Source organism: Lissotriton helveticus, chromosome 12 (genome assembly GCF_964261635.1).
Source record: "Lissotriton helveticus chromosome 12, aLisHel1.1, whole genome shotgun sequence".
Classification (NCBI taxonomy): domain Eukaryota; kingdom Metazoa; phylum Chordata; class Amphibia; order Caudata; family Salamandridae; genus Lissotriton; species Lissotriton helveticus.
Window position 1 is genome coordinate 530,600,542 of NC_136073.1, and position 17,713 is coordinate 530,618,254.

Here is a 17,713-nt window from a genome sequence, read left to right on the forward strand (position 1 = left end):
CGGGTATAGAGGCCTGCAGGGGATGGCAGACCTCTGTACCTGTATTTGCATTCTCAAGGGAGAAAATATATTATTTTTTTTTAGAAGTAGTGCATGTACAGCTTTAAAACATAAGTAAATCAGTTTGGGAAAACATCAGGAGGAGCAGGCAGAGTTAACCTGGGCCAACACCTGATACCGCAAGACTGCTGACAATTCACAAAGGGGAAAGCCTTTGTGAGTCTGTTACCACCCCACCTTGGGGGTTGGTAAGCCATCAATGTTTTTTTAATGCAATTGTAGTTATAAGTCATTGATCTATTCTTTTCAGAATCGGAAATAGGTGGGTGATGACCCTATCATACCCCCTCCTACATGCAATTTGGAAATTATCACAAAAAGCCGTTTTACAATTCAGAAAGAATTTTCCGACATGTAAGAGGGTTTATATTTTACATTAGGAAAAGCCATTTTGCATTTGGAAACCCTGTGATTTTTCAGGTAGCTGGGTTTGCTGTTACAAAAGCTTTTTGTACATCCGGCCCTGGATTTCAAAATTGCACATGAAGAGCTATTCCAAGACATTGTTATCGGTGTTTACATCAAGAGTGTGGCACATTATATACATTTTAATTATTTGTCATGGCCCTATTAAGCTGGGAAATGTGTTGTTTTCTTTTCTCTTTCATTTCTTGAGACAATACTTTTAGGCCTTCCGCATATTTTAAAGTAAGACTAAAATACTCCCCAAAAAATTAAGAGCTAAGAAGGGACACGAAAAAGAAGTGGTCAGATGGACAAAAAGAACTACTGAAGTCCAATTATACAATGAACTCAGACTTCCATCTGGAGCGGAGAGGTCGTTTTCGTTTGACACCACACTCATTTCCATTAAAAGGAATTTTCACGACTTTATCCACAATCGACAATATTCCTGAATTCAGACCCTCCCACTTTATTTTGGATTATTGCCAGACAGGCTCACAAGTCCCAATACTCCTCCCTCTCAGAAGAAAAGTGCCATTGTGGAGCACAAGGAATAGCTTTGCTGGTGGAGGGCTTTATCTGGAGACAGGTGTTAATGGTTATCCCGTCCCTGTGCCCACAAAATCTGAAGCCCGCTCCCTTTCAGACCTGTTTCTTACAAGGAAGCCTTGGCCAGGCTGAACTCTGCACGTCCCTGCAGTCTCACACAGTGGGGCATACAGTGAACCATCCCATGGGCTGGGAGAAGAGCCACGTCCGCGAGCGCTTGACGTGGCACGAGAGCCCGCCAAAATGTTTCCCATAAGTGGCAGAGTATTTGTTTCCATGGTCTATGCGGTGGTCAGAGAGAGGTTAAGTTTACTAGAATTAAGTCAGCAGCAGCTTATTCAGCATCCGCAGCAGGGCCCACAGGGAAACAAAGAATAAACTGCCCACAAGAGCGCCATTGTTAGTATCCAATGAAGTTAATACAGCGTTTACACAAAGAAATACTGTTACCAGACTTGAAAACATGGACGTGAGTCACAACAGAAGGCGAAGTGAGACTGCGCTAGTCACGGTCCACGGAGCTCAAGATATTCCTTTTCTACTTCGCAAAGACGAAAAATTCGTTTTTTTTCCCCCTGGATTTTTTCACTTTTTATTATTTGCATGTTCACTTTTTTCAAGGGTAAGACTGTCAAGGCAATTTATATTTCTCAATTTAGGATTTCGATAAAGATTGAGTGATTTATAAAACCCTATGCCAAATAAAATAAACGCTGAGTTTGCACTGCTCCAGTGCCATGTGTCTTTTTAAAATATATATTTTGTAACCCAGTAAGATTTTTTTTTTTACAAATTTTAATGTGTGTTTTGTTTAGAGCTATAAACAATAGAACTGCAGCTGTGCATGTTGCCACGTAGACGATCAAATCCCGGGTACATCGTACAGAAGAATATGTGCAGGTCAGGAACACTGCCTTCCTGGCTTCAGGGATGTGGCCAAAGCAACATATTAAACCGTTCGGTGGAAACCTAACGTCTACACGTCAGCAGTCGGGATGTGTTCCTCTTAAAAAAAAACATGAAATAAAGACCTGGCAAAGCATTATACCATATGAGGTTTCGTATGCTTCATGTCATTGCAAGCCAAAAAAAACCACAAGAACTGAAAAGAAGAAAGAGGTTGGAAAATGCGCTCGAAAACATGCAATTTTCAAGCCTAAGGAAGGGAACTTGCCGCTATACAAACGGAGGACATCTTTGTAATTAGGATTTCGCGGCATGCCCACACACCATGTGTGGCTCCTTTATTGTAATTAATGAGAACGGCAAATCCGCATGCACGACGCCGAAACTTCACAGAATGAACTCTAAAATGAATGGAAAATCTCGAATAACTGGCTCGTTGTTATCCGCAGCAAATTAAAACCCAGACGTCCCCAGTCCTTCGAAATCACGGTGCGGTTTCATTGGCTGGATGATGTCATGGAAGACATATGCTGTTAATTTAGTGCTTTCTATCTGGACGGTGTTCAGAAATGGAGAAGCAGAAAGTTCATGCTGTATTAATATTTTCCCTTTGTCAGTTACAAGAATGCACTGGAAACAAAAAGTTTGCTAAAGTGACTCTGAAAAGGACATAATCCCTCGGCAGACAGGAAATATAAAGCTTCTCTAAGTGCTTTGTCAGCATGGGTTGGGATTTATTTCTAGATCTTATATCTACAGTAAGTCTGATCACTGCCCTTTCTCGTTTCCATTTGTCCTGGTGACATTGGCTGAGAGAGGGTGTAAATCCTTCATAAAGCCCTGAACTGAACGTGGGCGAGGTGCTTCAAGCAGCAAATGGCTTCTTGTGATAGTGAAGTACTTCTTTTTTTCTGATGCATGTATCACTCGAAATTCTATCATGTCCACAAAGAGCCTGATCACAAAGAAGTGCCTTTTAACTACAATTCACAGCAGGAACATCAGGAAAGGTGACAGCACATCTTCACACTTAAGACCAAATGCCCACCATCCCAGAATACCTATTGTAAATTACTGTTGGGAAGGGAAAATACCCAGTATGGTGATGGGTGTGCACCCCTGTCCTGAATGCCCCAGCTGCATGGACATCTGAATGCGTGCTAATGATTTGTGATCATGGAAGGACAGGGATGACGCATGTGCCTTCACCTAGGCCTGTCTAATGGTATTGCAGTCTTGTTAGATTGGAAGGGGAGCATCAAGTGTTATCCTCAGAGTGGTAGAGTGCTACTGCCCTTACCTGGAGTTAAATGACTTGAGCACAGTGGTGGGTGCATACTGATTTTGTGTTTAATAGGCATCAGTAGTATGAACAGCCCTTTTTTTAACCTGTGTCACTGGAGTGGTGACTACTGGTCCACTCATGTAAAGTTCTGTGGCTGTGTACTTAACTCTCTCTTGGCCTGAAGAGATTGTGTGTGTTAGACCTGTCAGCCTTAGGGTGGTCTTTCCCTATTTTTTCCACCCTTGCCTTATTTTTTCCACCCTCTTTTTCGTTGGACCTAGGTCTCCAGGTGCCTTACCATTTCTAATCAGTGCTAAGGTGCAGGTGCTCTCTCCTCCCAACATGGCTGCCACAGGCCCCTGCTACTGCAGAGTGGTATTTTTAGTAGCACCCTAGTAGCCAGGAGCTGGCTGGGACCTTAAGATACTGTTGCAATCCCAGCCTTACTTTTCTGCCCATAGCTAGACTAGGGAAGCTCCTGGAACCTTCCGGAATAGGGGAGGGGTCTTGCTTTGCCGCCTTAGAGAGTGGTCACCTGACCTGGGAATATTTAAGGAAAGGAGGGAAATCCTTTAGTTAGTTGGGGCATCACTGACCAGGGGGACCCTACGCAGGAGTCTTAGGCGGTAGGGCAGAGGGGAGGAACCTATACTACTAGAAGTGACTGGGCCTAGGCATGGCCTTCCAAGTTGAGTAATGGACTCTAACTAAAGCCACTGATCTGGCCCAGCGTGAGGGGAACCCAGGGTCCCACCTGCAGTGAGCTACAGAGTCCCATATGTCCTCAGCCACCAACTCAACCACCCCCCCCCCCATCAAGAAATTGCTTCCCAAGGGCGCAGGAACCATCAAGCGCCATAAAGAACACTTAATTGCACAAAGGACTACTGGGGATCAACCAGGTACCAGCGCTATACCCATCACGTGCTCCCCTGCTCAGCCTGTGCCCCCTGTAATGTTATATTATGTTATAGGGCATTTGTATAGCGCATTATCACCAAAGAGGTCTCTAAGCTCTGTCCGAGAGGGGCCCATGAAGATGAATCAGCAAAGTCAAGAGGGAGTGCTTTAAGAGGGGCTCCAGGCTTCCAGGAAGAGAACAGTTTTTAGTCTCCTACTGAAGGTGAGCAGATTGGTTTCCTTACGCAAACATTCCGAAAGTTTGTTCCAAACTGGCGTCACTATGGTCGAAAAGGCTCTTCCCCTCATCGATTACCGCTTGAAAGGTGGACATACCAGGAGACATGTTTCTGGTGACCGCAGCCTTCTGCTAGGTACGTATTTGGCCAGTCTATCCTTGATATAGCTCGGGGCTGAGCCATAGATGGCTTTGTGGATGATACAGAGACTTTTAAATTTAGATCTCTGTGATATCGGTAGCCAGTGTAAGTCCTGCAACAAAGGGGTGACATGGGACCGCCTGGGTTTTTTAAATATTAATCTGGCTGCGTCATTCATAACGACTTGAAGCCTGGCCAAAGATTTTTTCGGCAGCCCCAAATATAGGGAATTGCCATAGTCCAGACGGGCCAGGATCAAGGCTGAGACCGCCAGCTGGATGGTTGAGAAAGACAGCAACGAGGACAGTTTCCGAAGTTGTTGCAAAAGACCCACACAGGTCCCTACCACTGCCGAGACCTGTTGGGACATTGACAGCATGGCATCGATTTTGATACCAAGACTTTTTACTGCGGCCGCTGGTTCTGGGGACTGCACCAATTCACTAGGCCAAAACAGCTCATTCCAGGGATTAGCTGCTGTGGTGACCGCCAGCACCTCTGTTTTATCTGGGTTCAATTTTAATGAATTCGCCGACATCCAGTTCACAGTAAATTTCAAGATGTCTTGCATTCTCGCCTGTGATGTTGGCGACTGGTCAATTTGAATAAGGATTTGGGTATCATCGGCATAATTATATACCCTACATTCCTGACCTGCCTAAACAGCTTGCCCTGGACTGAACTGCTAAGCGCTCCCTTCCTAGCGCTAGAACTCTGTACTGCTGTGCCCCCGAGGTGCTATTCTCCTTAAATACCATACTGCCTCTTCATCGCGCTGCGCCTGGAAGCCCTAATTTGGGCCACTCACCGCCGCCGCCCAGGTCGACTCTGAGGGCCCGCTGGGAAGTGCTGTACTTGGGGGCGTCTCGTTTTCCCCCTGCGCTGTTGGCAATCACCAACCGCGGTCCGGCGCTAGCCTGGGGGAGGTCCCCGCTGCTGCCGTAATCTCTGCGGCGTCCCGCGGCGTCAGGAGATGGCCGCCGCAGTGCTGCCGTGGGCCGCGCTCATCCCGAGAAGCCAACCCAGATCCCTGAGGAGGCACTGTCAAGAAGTGCACCTAAGGGCCCAAATCACCACCGCTGCCCAGCGTCCAGGCCGAGGAGTTCCCGCAGCGGCCCCCGGAAGCCTGGGTAGGGCCACCGTGATCCGGGAGTAGGCCGCGTGAGGCCCGTCGCCATTCCCATGTGGCGGGGCCGCCGGCCGTGCCCCGCCCACTGCCGCGCCCCGCCCACTGCCGCGCCCCACCCACTGCCGCGCAGCCATTGGTTCAAGCTGACACGCCCACTTTGCCTGCCTTGCGATTGGCCGCTGAGGCCGGGGCCCTGCGCGCCAGTCTCCTGATTCGTTCCAGGGCCTCAGATGTCACCAGAGGCCTGGGAACAGGAAACAACGCTGCAGAAGGGCTCGGAGAAGAACAAGAGCCCTCCCCACTGCAGAAATCCCCGCAAGGGCTCCCGCTGGAGCGGAAGAGTGAGGTAACCCCCGGGGAGGAGGGCGGAATGCGGGAAGGAAGAGCGGGGCCCCCTGGGAGCCGAGAAAGGAGCCCCGTGACAGCCTCTCCCCCGGGGAAAGCTGGATCTGGGCCCTGTTGGCCCTCAATCATAACGGTGAGCGGGCGGAGGCTTCTCAACCCCCCAGCCTGGGGCCGGAGGCCTGTTGGAACAGTTGGGGCCTGCATTCCAGTAGAGTTAACCCCGCGTTGGGGGACTGTTCGTTACCTGCCCTTAAGCAGGACCTAAAGGATTACTGCTAATGTGCTACTGTTTTACTGGTCCTTAGGCACAAGGTTTATACATGCTTAATGTGGTTACTGAAATGTTTACTCCTGCTCAATTAGTCTGCATAAGGACGTGTTAATTCCTGATTAAGGAAAGGTTTATTCCTGCTTCATGAGAGTAAAAAAAAGTTTTTCCCTGCCTACTGAGATTAGTGAAATGTTTATTCTTGCTTCATAATATGTTGGTTGAACGCCTACTGTTACTTAATGAAATGCTCCCTTTGTTTCCTCAAGGAAATATGGTCTAAAAGAGTTAATGCTGCATTGATAAATGGATTGCCCTGAATGATTTGCGAGTCGTGATTTTGGTCTTAGATAAAAATGTATTGATTTTAATTGACCAGCTGGTGTGGTGTCAGTTATTGTGTGTGTTTCCTGTCTCAGTGGGTGTGTGTGATGTATTGTCACTTTACACCTAAGCTTTCGGGTGCCTTCCTGCTTGCGACAAGCTACCCCCTGTGGAATTGGTGACCCCAGTTCTCACAGTGTGTCATTCCAGACAGTGCATGATACTTGCATGTACATGTTGGGATGTGTGTGTGCCTGTGTATGGTACATAACATGGAGGCGTGTGAGTTCCAATTTGGAAACACAGGGCTTGGAAAGGAGATGTGTTGTAGACAATCCTGAAGGCTGGGGTTGAAACACACACTGAAGGAAAGGGAGCAGAGCTTCCCCTGTGCACTTCAAAGTTCTCCTTGATTCTAAGGGGCTGGACTCATTGTGAGGGGGTGGGTGGGACTGATAAGGTTGGTGTAATAAGTGACCACATCTCAATTAGGTTCAGATACTTTATTGAAGTATAAGATCAACAACATCCATAGCCCTGCCAGTCAGGTACTGATCAGGAGTGCGCCTTGGAATGTTGACAACACAGAAGGGTCAGCCCAACAGGGGCAGAACAGAGGGGGGGATGGAATGTTCCAACATTAACATTTAGGTAAATACAACACATCTCCTACCCCATAGCGGAACAGCACACAAGGTAACTGCACGCAATGTAAAATTACAGTCTCCCAGAAAACTTAGGACATACGCCGTAGACTGAGCTGAGGAACTAGACCTTACCTTATTTGCACCCTTACATGTCCTTTCCCAGTACACTTAGGCCTGTGAGACATTGGAATACCAATCCTGATGTACCTTATTCTTCCTGCTTCTGTCCGTTGTCATCCATCTCCTCCTCCTTCCCCTTAAGCCTTAAAGGACCTATATTAGTGCCTGGTTCTCTTACTTTTTTCTGATTCAAATGGAGATTACCCCATCACGCCCAGTGGCATGATTAGATCAAATGGAGATGACCCCATCACGCCGAGTAGCATGATTAGGTACGACCAAATCATCTCCTCAAAGGCTTTTCTCACATTAGCCCTACTGTTGCTATTCAATTGTATTCTCTCTTTGATCATCTGATTAACTCTCTCGAATATTCCATTCATTCCAGGACCGTACAATGCCATACTTTGATGGGATCTAACAAAGCTATTAAGTTCCTCACTCATCAGAGATAGAACAATCTGCAGCCCCTTGTCCATCACCAATGTTTGAGAGGCTCCTTCATTCCTTAAAGTTTCTTGACAACACTCTATTACCGAGCTAACAGTCACATTTTCTACAACCTTTTTACCGCTCCTCTGGAGTGATAGTCCAACGGGGAATTGGTGCATCTGGCTTCCCCTTCCTTTGCTTCCCAAGGTCCCACAATGACCATTGCTGAATTCTCCCCTAGAGTGTTTGATACATCACTGTAGATAAACAATCTTCCCTGTTCTCTGTAGTCTTATCACTACTAGTACAACTTCTGCACTGTCTGATGTATCTCCCTACCATGGCTTCCACTGTTGTCCACCAGTAGTGTATTCTGACTTTGTTTACTATTAAACTGCAACCTAAATGACCACCTTGGGTCAAGTCAAGTCAAGTCAAAACAAGCTTTATTCGATTACATTTAAAATCATAAAAGCAGCAAGACAGCATACATTTAGAAATTAATTACAGTGTAACAAATTTCATGAAGTTAAAAGACATTCAGGGGTCAAAATCTGTAACAATGTCCACTGTACGTAGATATAAAAGTTCACACCAATATAACTTATACACAGTATGAAAAAGGTTTTCAGTTACTATACTTCCTCTCATGTTCTCCGGTGGTACTATTTCCCTCTCTCTGTACAAATTCTTCCCTAGTCCTTCGCTTTTCTCAGTCCAACCACTGGCCACTAATGTTTCCTGTTTGGGTATTACTTCATCTTCCTCCTTCCCACAGAAGTGTCTAACTGCCACAAGGTATCCCCAAACCTCCCTCTCCTCTACAGAATACCATGGTTCTGCTTCAATGGGGGACCTTGACACAAAAGCAATTTTCTCTTCTTCCTATTCTACACCTTGGCTAGGGGTGACCACTATTCCCTTAGTGTTCATCTCCATAGTTGTTGCCGTGTCCTCTCTTTTGTCAACTGGCCCAGAGAAGGAACATTCATTAACTTACTTTTCCCTTCCTCAAAGCCTAGTCTTTTTTTATTAGTGCTCCCTTTCACTTTTATTACTATGGGCGCAACCCATTCTGAGTTCTCTGCAGGTTCTATCCCCTCCTGCCTTAAGTACTTTTCTTTATCTCCTTCAGGGGTTTCCCTTACCACAAATGAATTCTCATTGGCAAATCCTTTTTGCTCTTCTACCACCTCTTCGCCCCGCACACTTCCTCCTACTATCATAACTGGCTCTACAGCTGTAGGGTCTAATGTCATCCATAAGTCTTTTTGATGAGCCCATCCAAGCAGGTTTAGACCAACCGTTGCCACATAGACTTTTCCTAATGTGCTTCTTCCTTTAAAAGATATTCTTCCTGTGATCATTCCTTCTAACAGTATTCTTTCACTGTTGTAACCAATTGGACATGCATCTGGTTTTTCCAACTTTATACCTCTTTTCTCAGATTTTTCTTTGTATGTCTTAAAATTGATAAAAGTAAATTGCGAACAAGAATCTGCATATACTTCTATATCATCACCATTAAGATCAATCATACATTTTGGTAATTCTACCATCTTGACAGAGTCTACATCTTTGTTGTCTATGCATAACACATAACTTTCTTCACATTCGTCACTATTGCTTACTAGATTCACAGAAGTTTTTGAAATATCCTTGCATGCTCTTTCAAAATGCCCTTTCCTGTTACATTTCCTGGTGGGGCTGTTCTGGCCAAGCATCTGATACTGTTTGCTAAATGTCTTGTACTGCCGCATCTAAAACATTTAAGCCTATTTTCCTCCTTGTATCTCTCTTCATTTTGTTCCTTATCTATTTATTTTCCCTTTATATTCTTTACAGCATATACTTCTCTGTAGTTCTCCCTACTGTCTCCAATTTCATTTACCTTGCTCCCCTCATTTGTATTAATTTCTTTCACGCATTCTGCTGTGTGTTCCACACTCTTGGCTATATCAATGGCATTTCTGAAATCTGGGTTACCAACCAACAGTTTCTCCTGAATTTTCTTATTGTTGGTGCACCTTACCAACTGATCTCTTATGAGTGATTCTGTTAAATCATTAAATTCACATGTGTTTGCCAACCCTCTAAGACATGCTATGTAGTTCCCTACCTTCTCATTTTTTCCTTGTACTCTTCCATAATACTTGTGTCTTTCTAACACCACATTTATCTTGTCAGCATATTGCAATTCTAGTTTCTTTAAACTTTGTTCATAGATATCCACATCAACTCCTTCTCCTTCCCCTCCTTCCAAATCCGGTAGGCTGTCAAAAACTTTCCTTCCCTCAGTTCCTAGATTTATTAGGAGTATATTCTTCCTTCTTATAGCTGAAAACCCACTTGCGCCTATTGCAACCACATATGATTCAAAACCCTTCCTCCAATCTTTCCATGGCAGCACTGGTTCCCTCTCCTCTGTTAGAAAGGGTTGGGGTTGGCTCATGCTGACTGCCGCATTGCCTATGATGACTTACGCAGATGGAACTCTTCCTTCCAGAGTACTGCTAAAGCACTGGTGCACCACTTAAACACAGTACCCTTTACCAGGTTCTTCCTCAGCGTAATGCCTATATCCTTAGATATGCTAAGTTAACACTGCACTAGTTTGCCTACTGTTTCACTAACTTCCTTTGTTCCATCCCAAATAAGGTGCTAGTAAACTTAAATTTCACAACGTTACTTCTACACTATCCTTACCTACCTCTACTCTCTTTTGCTGGCTATGTATAACTTCTCAGCCTATAGTCTATCACATTTCACCACTGCACAATATATCTTACTGATGAGTTTGGTTTACTTCACCTAAATCTTCTCACCTACCACCTCTGTCACTCGAACTTCCACCTCAGGGAATACTCAGCTATAATCACATGTACATTCCCTACTCTAATACACTCCCTGTTTATTACTTGTGCCACCTTTTTTTTCAGCATTTAAATACTATTGCATTTTAACTGCATTACCCTTTTTCCATAGGGCTTAGACAAACTCCTCACAATTCACTTCTGTCATGCAAAATACCAAAAACTACTTTGAATATTATGCTCTACACTTCCACAATATCCTTGTGTGGAATCTGCGATACTTTTCTAAAGTCAGCTTTCTTCATCGAACTTGCACTGCCTTAATAGCTGTATTCTGTTGAATCTGCCGTTACTGTCCAAGGTCACTTTCCCTTCGTCGATACTGCCACTGCTTGTTGAACCCCCTTCCTCAATGCGTGACTCACACTTTTCCTCAGAGCTGCTCCATCGCTGCCCCTCACGTTCAAGATGTGTCCTTCTCCAAATTGCACCAAGAAGATTCTTTCGCCACACCTATGTTGAATCCGCCGTTACTGTACTCAGTCAGCTCCTTCCGTCGAATCTGCCACTGACAGGGAAAACAATTTCCTCATGTCGCGATGCTCTCTCTCTATTCAGAGCTGCTCCGACGCTGCAACACTCGCTCCAAGGGAATCCGTCACCGACCTTCCCTCAAGACTCCCTTCACCGCAGTGCACACACCGCCTCGACAGTCGCCTCTCTGACAAGCAACCGCTTGCTCCTGCTTACACTGTCAGGTACGTGTTTATTTTTCTCTTTCTCCTTCCTCCACTCATCAGCTTCCAGCTGACTAACCTCTTCACAGCTGACCTCCGAGCCCCTTACTCGACGAGCTGCCTCGTATCTCCTTTCACCTCCTCACTTCATAACTTTCCACGCGCTCACTCCGACCTTTACGGGACACAGCTGCTAATTATTCTTGCTTTACAATACTTCCTCTCAGCCTCTACCACCGATATCTCCGGTGCTTTGCCAAGATAATTTACTTCTTCTTAGTCCGCTTTTTTACTCCACATCCACGGATGTTAGCCTATTTCACTCGGTATCCGTGGTGGATATGTGCGCTCTTTCACATCCTATGCGAGAATCTCATCACACTCATTCTTTCTCCCACCTGGTTCGCATAGAATTACACAGGTGGTTCCTCCTCCACGTTGTTTTAGTTAAAAATTATTTCCTCTTCCTTCATAGATAACTCCATTAGTCCACTCTTTATTCGCAAAAGTTCTTTTTACTCACTCAGCGCTGTAATTCTTCTTCCATATTCCATTACTTCTTTCACTTCATTACTTCACTGGTCCTGGGTAACAAGTGGAGGGAATGTCGCACGTTGGCCTCCTCCCAACGATTGTCGCCAGTGTAATAAATGACCACACCTCAATTAGGTTCAGATACTTTATTGAAGTATAAGATCAACGACATCCATAGCCCTGCCAGTCAGGTACTGATCAGGAGTGCGCCTTGGAATTTTGACAACACAGAAGGGTCAGCCCAACAGGGGCAGAACAGAGGGGGGGATGGAATGTACCAACATTAACATTTAGGTAAATACAACAGTTGGCCCTTTGATGCATGGGATCTTGATAGAGATGAAGGCTTAGGACTTTCTTTCCCAAAGAGACAAACAAACAGGACAGCTTTATCCAGTGGCGTATTTCTCTAAGAAGCTGAATTCAGCTGAAATAAACTACACCATCGTGGAAAAAGAACTGTTGGTTAAAAAAAAAGCCTTCAAAGTGTGGACACTATCTGTCAGGGCTCATCATCCAGTTACGGTATATACTGATCATCGGAATCTCCAAAACATGAAGACAAAAAGGCAGTTCTCACAAACACAAATGAGATGGATGCTGTTCTTTGCTGATTATGACTATATAACGTTCCATCCTGCAACAGAAAAGAGAAAGGCTGACACTCTCTCCCTACAAGACTCTGGTTAAGAACCTAAAGAGGGGGTTACCGCCCTCCCGTCCCCCTTCTTATGACGCCCCCAGAGCGACCGCGCAGCGGACGCGCGCAGCGGGAGCACCGAATGAGCGCCGAAGGTGCGCCAAAGGTAAGCCCGTCTACGCCCATCCGCGCCTGGCCCGCGCCCAGTGCCAGGACCCCTGGCCCCCACCGCCGGAAGCCGACCAGACGAACCTACGACTCCACCGAACTCAACGCTCTCAACACCGGCCGAACCCCGGGCTGCTACCGAGCCACACCGAGACGCACCCACGGACCCTTCAGCTGCCACTCCTGCAAGTTCACCTGCGACCGGACCCACGCTACACCAGCACCCACCAAGCCGAACTCCAGCAGCACCCACCTGAAGTGCATCCTGCTCAACACCCGCTCCGTCCACAGACACGCCGTCGAGCTCTGGAACCTGCTCGACACCACAGACCCAGACGTCGCCTTCCTCACGGAAACCTGGATGAACGCCTCCTCAGCGCCCGACATCGCCATCGCCATCCCGGACGGCTACAAGATCATCCGGAGGGACCGCGTCAACCAGACAGGAGGAGGCATCGCCATCATCCACAGGAACACCATCCGCATCACGACCAACACCGACGACAACCTCGCACCCGCGAACACCTGCACTTCCAGATCCACGTCAAACCCAAGACCACCCTCAGAGGCACCCTCATCTACAGACCCCCGGGACCACGCACACAATTCAGCGAGGACATCGCCGACTTCATCAGCCCCCACGCCCTCCCCTCCACCGACTACATCCTCCTCGGAGACCTCAACTTCCACCAGGAGAACAACAACGACCGCAACACCACCACCCTGCTGGACAACCTCGCCAACCTCGGACTCAAGCAACTGGTGACCACCCCCACCCACTACGCCGGACACACACTCGACCCGATCTTCTCTTCCAGCAAGGACATCGCCTTCAGCCACGCCACGGGACTCCAATGGACGGACCACAGCTGCGTCCACTTCAGCTACAGAAGGACCACGCTCCACCATCACCAGCAACAGGCTCCCCGCAGAAGCTGGAACAAGATCACTGCAGACCAGCTCACTACTTCCCTGAGCAAGAACCCTCCCATCAGCACAACGAACCCCAGCCAAGCAGCCACCAACCTCACGAAATGGATCAGCGACTGCGCAGACGACCTCGCCCCGCTGAAGACCCTGCCGAGCAGACCCGGCAGCAAGAAAGCCCCATGGTTTAACGACGAACTCAAGAGCTCCAAGAAGAACTGCAGAGCACTCGAGAAAACCTGGCGCAGAGACCCAACACCGGACAACATGACTGCCCTCAAGCTCGCCACCCGAAAACACCACCAGCTGATCCGCGCCACCAAGAAAACCGCATTCAAGGAACGACTGGACAACAACGCACACAACAGCAAGGAACTCTTCAACATCGTGAAAGAGCTCTCCAACCCCAATGCCGGAAACAACGACATCACCCCTTCGCAAGACCTCTGCAACTCCCTCGCCTCCTACTTCCACAACAAGATCGCGGACATACACAACAGCTTCAGCACTCAACCAACGCACGCCACGACCGAACCACCGCCCCCCACCACCACCCTCCGCGCCTGGATCCCGATCAGCACCGAAGACACCATCCGCACGATGAACTCCATCCACTCAGGATCTCCGACAGACCCCTGCCCTCACCACGTCTTCAACAAGGCCGACGCTGTCATCGCACCCCACCTGCGGGACATCATCAACACCTCCTTCGACATCGCCACCTTCCCGGAGAGCTGGAAGCACGCCGAACTCAGCGCTCTACTCAAGAAACCATCAGCAGACCCTACCGACCTCAAGAACTACCGCCCCATCTCGCTGCTCCCGTTTCCGGCCAAAGTCATCGAGAAGACCGTCAACAAGCAACTGGCCGCCTTCCTCGAGACGAACGGCTCCCTCGACCTCTCGCAGTCTGGCTTCCGGGCCAACCACAGCACCGAGACCGCCCTGATCGCAGCTACAGATGACATCCGAGCCCTGCTCGACAACGGAGATACAGCGGCCCTCATCCTCCTGGACCTCTCCGCGGCCTTCGACACTGTCTGCCACCGTACCCTAGTCCAGCGCCTCAGCAACGTCGGAATCCAGGAGAAGGCACTGGAGTGGATCACCTCCTTCCTCGCCGGAAGGACACAGAGAGTCCGCCTCCCCCCGTTCAGATCGGAGGCCACCGAAGTCATCTGCAGCGTTCCTCAAGGCTCCTCGCTCAGCCCAACTCTCTTCAACGTCTACATGAGCCCCCTCGCAGCCATCGCACGCCAGCACAACCTGAACATCATCTCCTACGCCGACGACACCCAGCTGATCCTCTCCCTCACTAACGACCCCGCCACCGCCAAAGCCAACCTGCACGAAGGGATGACAGACGTAGCCAAATGGATGTCGAACAGCCGCCTGAAACTGAACTCGGACAAGACGGAAGTCCTCATCCTGGGATCCTCACCCTCCGCCTGAGATGACTCCTGGTGGCCCCCCGCCCTGGGAAGTGCACCCAAACCAACTGACCACGCACGCAACCTGGGCTTCATCCTGGACTCCTCCCTCTCCATGACCAGACAAGTCAACGCCGTCTCATCGTCGTGCTTCAACATCCTGCGAATGCTACGCAAGATCTTCCGATGGATCCCCACCGAGACCAGGAAGACGGTCACCCAGGCCCTCGTCACCAGCCGTCTGGACTACGGCAACTCCCTCTACGCCGGAACCACCGCCAAACTCCAGAAGAGACTCCAGCGGATCCAGAACACCTCAGCACGACTCATCCTGGACATCCCCCGCCGCAGCCACATCTCCGGACACCTGAGAGACCTGCACTGGCTCCCGGTCAACAAGAGAATCACCTTCCGGCTCCTCACCCAAGCACACAAAGCCCTACACAACCAAGGACCAGGATGTCATGCCCCGATATGCTCAGGTACTGTCCCTTTAAGACAAGCAAGATAAATTCTGACTGAGCCCTGGGAGCAACGCTTTACGTTCTTGCGTCTAGCTCCGTGGCTCTTTGATCCGTCTTGATCCGTTTGCCTGACTTCCGGTTTTGGTGATTTCCCTCTGCTGGCTGGGCCGGGCGCTATTTCCTTGAAACTTGCTCCAGTCCTTAGCTCCGCCCGACGGCCGGGTTTTTGCTCCGCCGTCCGGCCGGGCACTCTATTCCTTGCACCCTATCCTGCCCATTGCTCCGCCCGACGGCCGGGCTTTGCTCAGCCGTCCGGCCGGGCTACACACGACCCTTTCCACCTCACCACCAGTTCGCTACTCCGCCTGACGGCCGGGCTTGTGCTCCGCCGTCTGGCCGGGTGGTGGGTGTCTTCATACCTTCCTTTAGGTACTTAGGTTTATCATTCCTGTGTTGTGCGTTATGCACGAAGGCCGGGCTTGTTCTCCGCCTTTTCTTTATTTGGTCCCTTCCTTCTTGGCTGTTTTTTGACTGGTTCTTTCTCCAACCATTTCCTGTGCCAGCATTATCACGTGCTTGGGGACACTTGCGTGGACTCTCCTCAGGGTGCAGAATTCCTGAAACTACACTTCAAAGAATTACGGTAACAGCGCTGTGCGCTATCCACTTGTTTGTATAACAATATTTGATGGTTATAGTTCATTATACATGTGTTTCATATCATAGATTCACATACACAGCATTGGAGTTGTCTTTGGATTCCAGCAAAGTGTATTTCGATTACTACATACAGTGGACAATCTTGCACAGTAATCAAAGTAAGATCATCGTGTTTAAGTGCTTATTGTACCTGTCCAGTTGTAGGAGAATTGACATTAATTACTGTTTATTCACTCTAGTCAAGGTACAAGACGACCTTCCACACTTCCTATACATCTGCTGAGGCTTAGACAAAACATTGATGGTATGTAACATCGACACAGGGAAACATAGAGTCTTAAGTATCAGACACTGTTGTTTCATAACACAAATATTTGTTTCAGCCCTACGGCCACCAGAATTCTGTACCGTGTGTTGCACGACCAAGCAGAAGAATACAGTCAAGATTTCTTTTTGCCTTCCCCAACCTTTCCTTGTTTTGTCTCCCTGTTTTCCCCTGGCGAGCCTCTCGTTACTCTAGTGCTTGATAGAGTCGGAAGGCCGTAGGGGAAGGCTGTGGGTTATCTTCAGATTCCTGACGCTCCTGCGGAACCTTATTTGAAAACTTGACCATGCACACCGGGTTTTGTGTGCAGTAACTCTAAAGTAAGTTAGACGTTGCTGTTTGATAGATTAACTTACACAAAAATAGCGTAATTTGAAATTTTTATTTGTTTATTTATATTTATTATTTTTCTTCCTCTAGTTTTTTTCTCCTCTGTACAAAAAAGTGCGTTGATATATTTTCATTTCATCTCTGTGTAACAACCACACATTTGTATCTTAAAAATTACAATTCAATTTTGTTAAAAAAAAAACAGTTCAAAGGAGATAACAGTTTATATATGGATATACATCAATTAGCAATTTCTAATTTTGAGTTTATAAATACAGCATATATTCCCTTCCAACGCGTTTCGGCTTGTAGCCTTCCTCAGGAAATCTGTATTTTTGAATACCGCATGAACTTCATTCTACAATTATGAAAAATATTAGTTTAGTGATTCGAATATAAACTTTCAGAATACAAACAACGTCTAACATATACTTTTTCTCATTTTTATCTATATGTCACTTATGACGTCTAATGGTATCCCACTGATCAGGGGTCTTTACTTGCTGGGCTGGATTAAACTTCATACATTAGTGTCTGACCATCTCTAAAACTATACATACAAAAACAAAGCTTTTACTATTTTCTCATCTGTTAATCCTTAAAACCACAATTTCATATATATACAATATTTACAACAGTTATTTAAATACCATGGTCTTACATGTTTTTAATGCTTGCAGATGGGAGCTGAGATTTTAGTTGGTATACGGGCTGATTAACCTAGAAATTTTGTTGGTTATATGGAAAAGAGTGAAAGGAAATTATGTAAAAATTGGACAGTTGGGTAGAGCAGGCGAAAAAATATATAATAATCTGATGATGATGAGCAGCAAGGTAAGGAGAGCATACCTGGGAAGTCTAGATCTTATGATTCTTAAATAATAATTACTAAGACAAAGAGGCTTACTTCATGGTAACATTAAGGTAAGATATGC